Below are 6,315 nucleotides of genomic sequence, written 5' to 3'. Positions count from 1 at the left end.
AAAATGGGCCCTATAGAAAAAAAAAACCCTCAAAAAAAAAAAAAAAAAAAAAGAAAGGAAACGTTTGACAATTATGGTGCTTGGGAGATGAGTGGTTTTTTGATGTCTCCTAACCAGGGCAAAACCATGGTTATTTCATTTTGCACCTGTTCTCTCACGGCTTAAACATGATTGTGTAATTATCATCCAAACTAGGACAATTTGTTAGAGTAAAGGGGCATTTTTTTTTTTTTTTTTAGGTTGCTACAGGGTGGGTTGCACTCACCAGAGAAAGTGAGAGAAAGAGAGGAAAAGTGAGAAAGCATCCTCCATGAGGTTGGTCAAGCTGCCACCTTTCTCTTCTGTTCCTCCCTCTCTCTCTTTTACTTATTTATTAAAAAAAAAAAATTAAAACACTGGCTTTATTTTATTTGATTTATTTACTTATTTTTTTGGAGAGGTTTTTCGCTATAGGGCACATGCGCTCGCCAGACAGAGAGGAGACAGAGAGAAAGAAAGTGAGAAATCACCCCCCAGGGGGGATGATCATGCCACAATCCCTTCTCCTCCATTCTCCTCTCGGGATCTTGGGCACGCACGCACATGCGCCCCGGCATGAGTAAAACACTGGCTTTATTTAAATCTCTCTCTCTCTTCTTGGGGGGGGTACATTGGGTGCATGCACTCACCAAAGAGAGAGACAGAGAAAGGGAAAGTGAGAAATTCCCCTCCTAGGGGGATGGCCATGCCACAATCCCTTCTTCTCCATTTGCCTCTCAGGATTTTGGGCACGCACGCACACGCACCTGGTGTGAGTTTTAAGCCACTGGGGCCGGCACTTGAGCCGTGGTCGACTATGTGGGAGTTCAGTGACATACCTGTTATGCCATCTGCTGTATATATTTTATTTTATTTTTATTTATTTACGTATTTATTTATTTATTTAATCTGACTAGAGAGAGAGAGAATGGGAAAGTGAAAAGCAAGCCCACCACGTCAGGAACTTGAACCCACAGTCAGCCATGTTGTGGAAGTCTAGTGCCACAACCACTACGCCACCTGCTGGCACCCACGCTTTTTTAAAAAAATGTTTGTCATCGGGCACATGTGCTCACAGAAGAGACAGAGAGACCATGAGAGGCAAAGTGGAAAATCTCCCTACACACACCCCAGGGAACATGGCCACACTGCAATCCCTTCTCCTCCTGGGATTTTGGGCATGCACACATACCCACCTGGTGTGATTTTTCAAGCTCTCAGGTCCAGAACTTGAACCACGGTTGGCCATGTGGGAGTCCAGTGTGTCACTTGCTGGCCCCCATTATCACTTTTTATTGACCGTAGACATTTTTGGCAAGGATACTTAATAAGTGTACCAGTTCTCTATGGCTACAGGACAAATTATTTTAAGTGGTGCAGCTTAAAATAACCTCCACCCATTGTCTTATAATGTTTGCGGGTCAGGCATCCAGGCATGGTGGGTCAAGTTCTCACAAGTGTCAGCTGGACAGGATTCCGTAGCAAGGCTCAGAGGTTCTATCCATGTTCATTCAGATTATTGGCAGAATAGACACTGTAGAATGTGGGCTTCAGGTTTTAGAGGGCTGCTCTTCTCCATGGGCAGTTTGCAGAATAGTGGATTCCTTTTGGAAGACCAGCAAGATTGCATTTCTCTACTTCTTTCTGACCCACAGACTTTTTATTTTTAAGATTTATTAACAAATGAATTATTTTAGAGAGATTTTTGCAATAGGGCATTTGCACTCGCCAGAGAGACAGAGTGAGAAATCAGCCTCGATGGTCGGGGGGATAGCCACGCCACAATCTTTTCTCCTCTTGGGATTTTGGGTACACACGCACGTACATGTGCCCACCATGAGTTTCAAGTTGCCAAGTCTGGGACTCGAACCGCAGTCGATGATATGGGAGTCAGCCTGAAGCATTCCGGGCATGTACGCTGGGGGATTGGAGAAAGAGGACTGCAGAGTCACCAGACTCTGTGGGGGGCACTTATCTCTCTCTCTCATTTTCTTTCTCACTCTCACATGCACGCACATGCACTATATCATGAGTAAAGAAAAGTTTTAGGGGTCAGCAGGTGGCATGGAGGTGTTGTCGCAACTGGCCCCACAGGGCAGACAGCTCTGTTGGAGTTTCAGACCTAGCAGCTTGAAAAAACATGCTGCGTGTCCCAAAATCCCAAAAGGGAGAACAGAGGAGAAAGGACTGCAATGCGACCATCCCCCCGGGGGTTGATTTCTTTTTTTTTTTTTTTTTTCTTTTTTTTTGTTCAGGGGAGAGTGCGAACGCAGTCCCCCACTACCACAAATTATGCAGCCGAGTTTCCCACATTTGGGGAAATCCCAGGGGTCAGCACAACCGGAGTACAATGGATAAGCCTTGCCCTGGGAAAATCACCTTCGTGATCATGGTATTTCCCCTGTCAGGTAAGTATGGGGGGTTGATTTCTTCTCTGTTTTTCTCTCTGGCAACTGCATGTGCTCTACCTCAAAGACTAAAAAACTAATAAAAAAAATTAGAAGAAGAATAAAAAGATAGGGGCCAGCAGGTGGCATGGTGTTTAGAGAGCTGGACTCTCACATGGTCCACCGCAGTTCGAGTCCCGGACCTGGCAGCTTGAAAATCACACCAGGTGCGTTATGTGTGCATGCCCAAAATTCTAGGAAGAGAATGGAGTTGAAGGGATTGTAGCATGGCCAAGCCCCCTGGGAGTGATTTCTCACTTTCCTTTTCTCTGTCTCTCTTTGATACACACACACACACACACACACACACTCTGTAACAAAGACCTTAAATAAAAAAGAATGATGGGACCAGCAGTTAGCGTAATGGCTATGTTGCTGGAGTCCCATGTAGTCAACCATGGTTCGAGTCCTGGACCCAGTGGCTTAAACTCACACCGGGCGCATGTGCACGTGTGCCCAAGATCCCGAGAGGAGAATGGGGGAGAAGGGATTACAGTGTGGCCATGCCCCTGGGGGGTGATTTCTCGCTTTCTGTCTCTCTGTCTCTCTCTGTCTCTCTGGTGAGTGCATGTGTGCTATAGCGAAAACCTCTCTAAAAAAAGAAAAAAAAAAGAATGAAAATACCTATGTGTATAGTCCTCATAATGAACATACACACATATACAAGCAAACATGCACTGACAGTGTGCATACATGCGCACATGTATGTATACTCACAGCATGTATGTACGCATGTAGACACACATGTACACATATGCTCCAACTACAGTTCTTATTCTCCCAATGGTTGATAGCTTCATCTAATCAGTGGAAAGTGGCGTGGTGGATAAGGGCGCTGGATTCCCACATGGCCAACCACGGTTCGAGTCTCAGACCTGGTGGCTTGCTTTCTCACTTTCCCTCTTTCACTCTCTCTCTGTGTCTTTCTGATCAAATTAAAATAAATAAATAAATAAATAACATGAATGCATAAATAAAAATAATTTAAAAAACAAAAGAAAAGAAAACTGGAAGTGGTCCTTGACATTTGAAAAGAATCTATACATGGGGCCAGCAAGTGGCGTAGTGGTTACATGGCTGGACTTCCACACGGTTGACAGCGGTTCGAGTCCCAGACCTGACAGCTTGAAACTCTCACACGGCGCATGTGCATGCGTGCCCCCAAATCCCAAGAGGACAATGAAGGAGAAGGGATTGCGGTATGACCATACCTCCTGGGGGGTGATTTCTCACTTTCTGTCTCTGTCTCTGTGGTGAGCACCCGCGCCCTACCTCAAAAGAAAAAAAAGAATCCAGGCTTTTGTAGCAGGAGGCTGAGGGCGTGTCTTGATAAGGCGTACACACTGCTGACCCTCAAGGACAGAGACTCTGGTTGTCAGGAGGGTCATTGTGAAATACCCCAATCTGACAATTGCAAGGGTTCTGCCCAGCGTGGCTGGTGCTCCCACAGAAATGTGCTGAAATGAAGCAGAAGGCCTTTCTGGGCGTGGATCCATCTCTCCTCAATGTTTTCTTCTTTTTCACCCCTCCACATCTTCCTGACACCATGTCCTTTTTGCTTTATCTTCCATGTAACACTCCCTTCCACCCCTTACTCCCCACCTCCACGGCTCCCAGCCTGGCGTGAGCCCCCATCACTTCCTGCCTAAGCAACAGAGCAACCTCCCTGCAGGCCGCTCCCTGGATCCTTCCACACAGTTCCCTGCAGAGCAGCTGGGCTGATCACTTCCAAATGCAAAGCCGATGGTGCAGCTCCTCTGCTCAAAACCCACGGGAGGGACAAAACAAATAAATAAATGAAAGTAAAGGAACCAGCAGTTAGCATAATGGCTATGTTGCTGGACTCCCATGTAGTTGACCGCGGTTTGAGTCCCGGACCCGGCAGCTTAAACTCACACCAGGCGCGTGTGCGTGCGTGCCCAAGATCCCGGGAGGAGAATGGAGAAGAAGGGATTGCGGCGTGACCATCCCCCCTGGGGGGGTGAGTTCTTGCTTTCTGTCTCTCTGTCTCTCTCTGTCTGTCTGGCAAGCGCACGCACCCTATAGCAAAAACCTCTAAAAAACAAACAAACAAACAAACAAAAAACCATGTGAGAGAGCCAGGAGGTGGCATGGTGGTTAAGGCACTGGACTCCCACATGGCCGACTATGGTTCGAGTCCCAGACTGGGCAGCTTGCTTTCTCACTTTCTCTCTCTCTGATGAGCGCTCATGTCTTACAGCAAATGAAATAAAACATAATATAATAATAACAAATCAAATGAAAGAATTTTAGAGAATTACTTTTTTAAAAGAATTATTTTATTTAACTTAATTTATTTTAATTTGACCAGAGAGGGACAGAGTAGTGGAGGGGGGGTTAGTGAGAAAGCAAGGTGCCAGATCTGGGACCTTGTCGGCCATGTGGGACTCCAGTGCCCTTAACCACCACACCGCCTGCCGACCCCAATAATTCATTTTTTAAGGAAGTTTTTTTTTTTTTTTTTTTTTTTTTTTTTTACAGAGCATGTGCGCTTGTCCGAGAGAGAGAGTGAGACAGAGACAGAGAAAGTGAGAAATCATTCCCAGGGAGGGTGGCCATGACACAATCCTGTCTCTTCCATTCTCCTCTTGGAATTTTGGGCACGCACGCAGATGCACCTGGTGTGAGTTTCAGGCTGCCAGGTCCAGGACTCAAACCACATGCAGTCACGAGGGAATCCAGCACCTTAATGACTATGACATTTGCTGGCTCCAAATTAAATCATTCTTTTAAAAAAAACCATGAGTGGAGTGGACAGTGGCACAGCAGTAAAATGAGGCAATCTACAATGCCGACACAGATGGGAAGGTTCTGGGTTCACAACCAGAGACCTCCCTGAGTACTCTAGATATTCACACACCATGAACCGGGGCTGGCTAAGGCTGGGAGTTGGTCTCAGTGTCAAGAAATAGACATAAACGGGACCAGTAGTTGGCGTAATGGCTATGTTGCTGGACTCTCATGTAGTCGACCATGGTTTGAGCCTCGGACCCAGTGGCTTAAATTCACGTTGGGTGCATGTGCATGCGTGCCCAAGGTCCGGAGAGGAGGATGGAAGAGAAATTATTGTGGTGTGGCCATCTGCCCAGGGGGTGATTTCTCGCTTTCTGTCTCTTTTTCTGTCTTTCTGGCGGGCACATGCACCCTATAGCAAACACCGCCACACACACACACACACACACACACACACAAAAACCCCAAAACACACACACACACACACACAAACACATATATGAGGCCGGCAAGTGGCATGGTGGTTAAGGGCACTGGACTCCCACATGGTCAACCATGGTTTGAGTCCTGGATCTAGCAGCTTGCTTTCTCATTTTCCCTTTCTCTCTCTCTGTGTCTCTGGTCAAGTTAAAAAATAGTAACAAATGGATTAAAAAATACGTACGTAAGTCTTTGGGGGCCAGCAGGTGCCATAGTGGTTAAAGGTGCTGGACTCCCATTTGAACTGACCACGGTTCAAGTCCCAGACCTGACGGCTTGATTTCTCAATTTCTCTCTCTCTCTCTCTCTTGCTCTGTCCCTCTCTGGTCAAATTAAAATAAATAAAGTTAAATAAAATAATTTGAGTTTAAGCCACCAGGTCCGGGATTCGAACCGCGGTCCATTACATGGGAGTCCAGTGACACAACCATTCTGCCAATTATGTCCCTAAGTAAAATAATTCTTAAAAAACAAAATCCTGAGATGGTGGGGCCAGGCAGAAATAGGTAGCGATCTCGGGGTCCCTAAGGCTGCCTTATTAACCATTCGCTGTGACTCCGGTTAAAGAGAGTTCAGCGAGGCCCTCAGAGCCCCGCCCCTGACGTCACTAGTCCCC

At 46.5% G+C, this 6,315-nt stretch overlaps 1 non-coding gene across 1 annotated transcript; it reads right to left on the bottom strand.

The window, feature by feature from the left end:
* Positions 1-2,270: 2,270 nt before the first annotated feature.
* On the bottom strand, positions 2,271-2,434 carry LOC114007591 (U1 spliceosomal RNA). Its single transcript, XR_003549193.1, has one exon. It is a non-coding gene; the product is annotated as a U1 spliceosomal RNA (small nuclear RNA).
* Between the last annotated feature and the right edge of the window lie 3,881 nt (positions 2,435-6,315).

Source organism: Tupaia chinensis, unplaced genomic scaffold (assembly GCF_000334495.1).
Source record: "Tupaia chinensis unplaced genomic scaffold, TupChi_1.0 Scaffold000201_1, whole genome shotgun sequence".
Taxonomy (NCBI): Eukaryota; Metazoa; Chordata; class Mammalia; order Scandentia; family Tupaiidae; genus Tupaia; species Tupaia belangeri.
The sequence above is the reverse complement of the archived record's forward strand: the minus strand, read 5'-3'. Positions and strand labels throughout refer to the sequence as shown.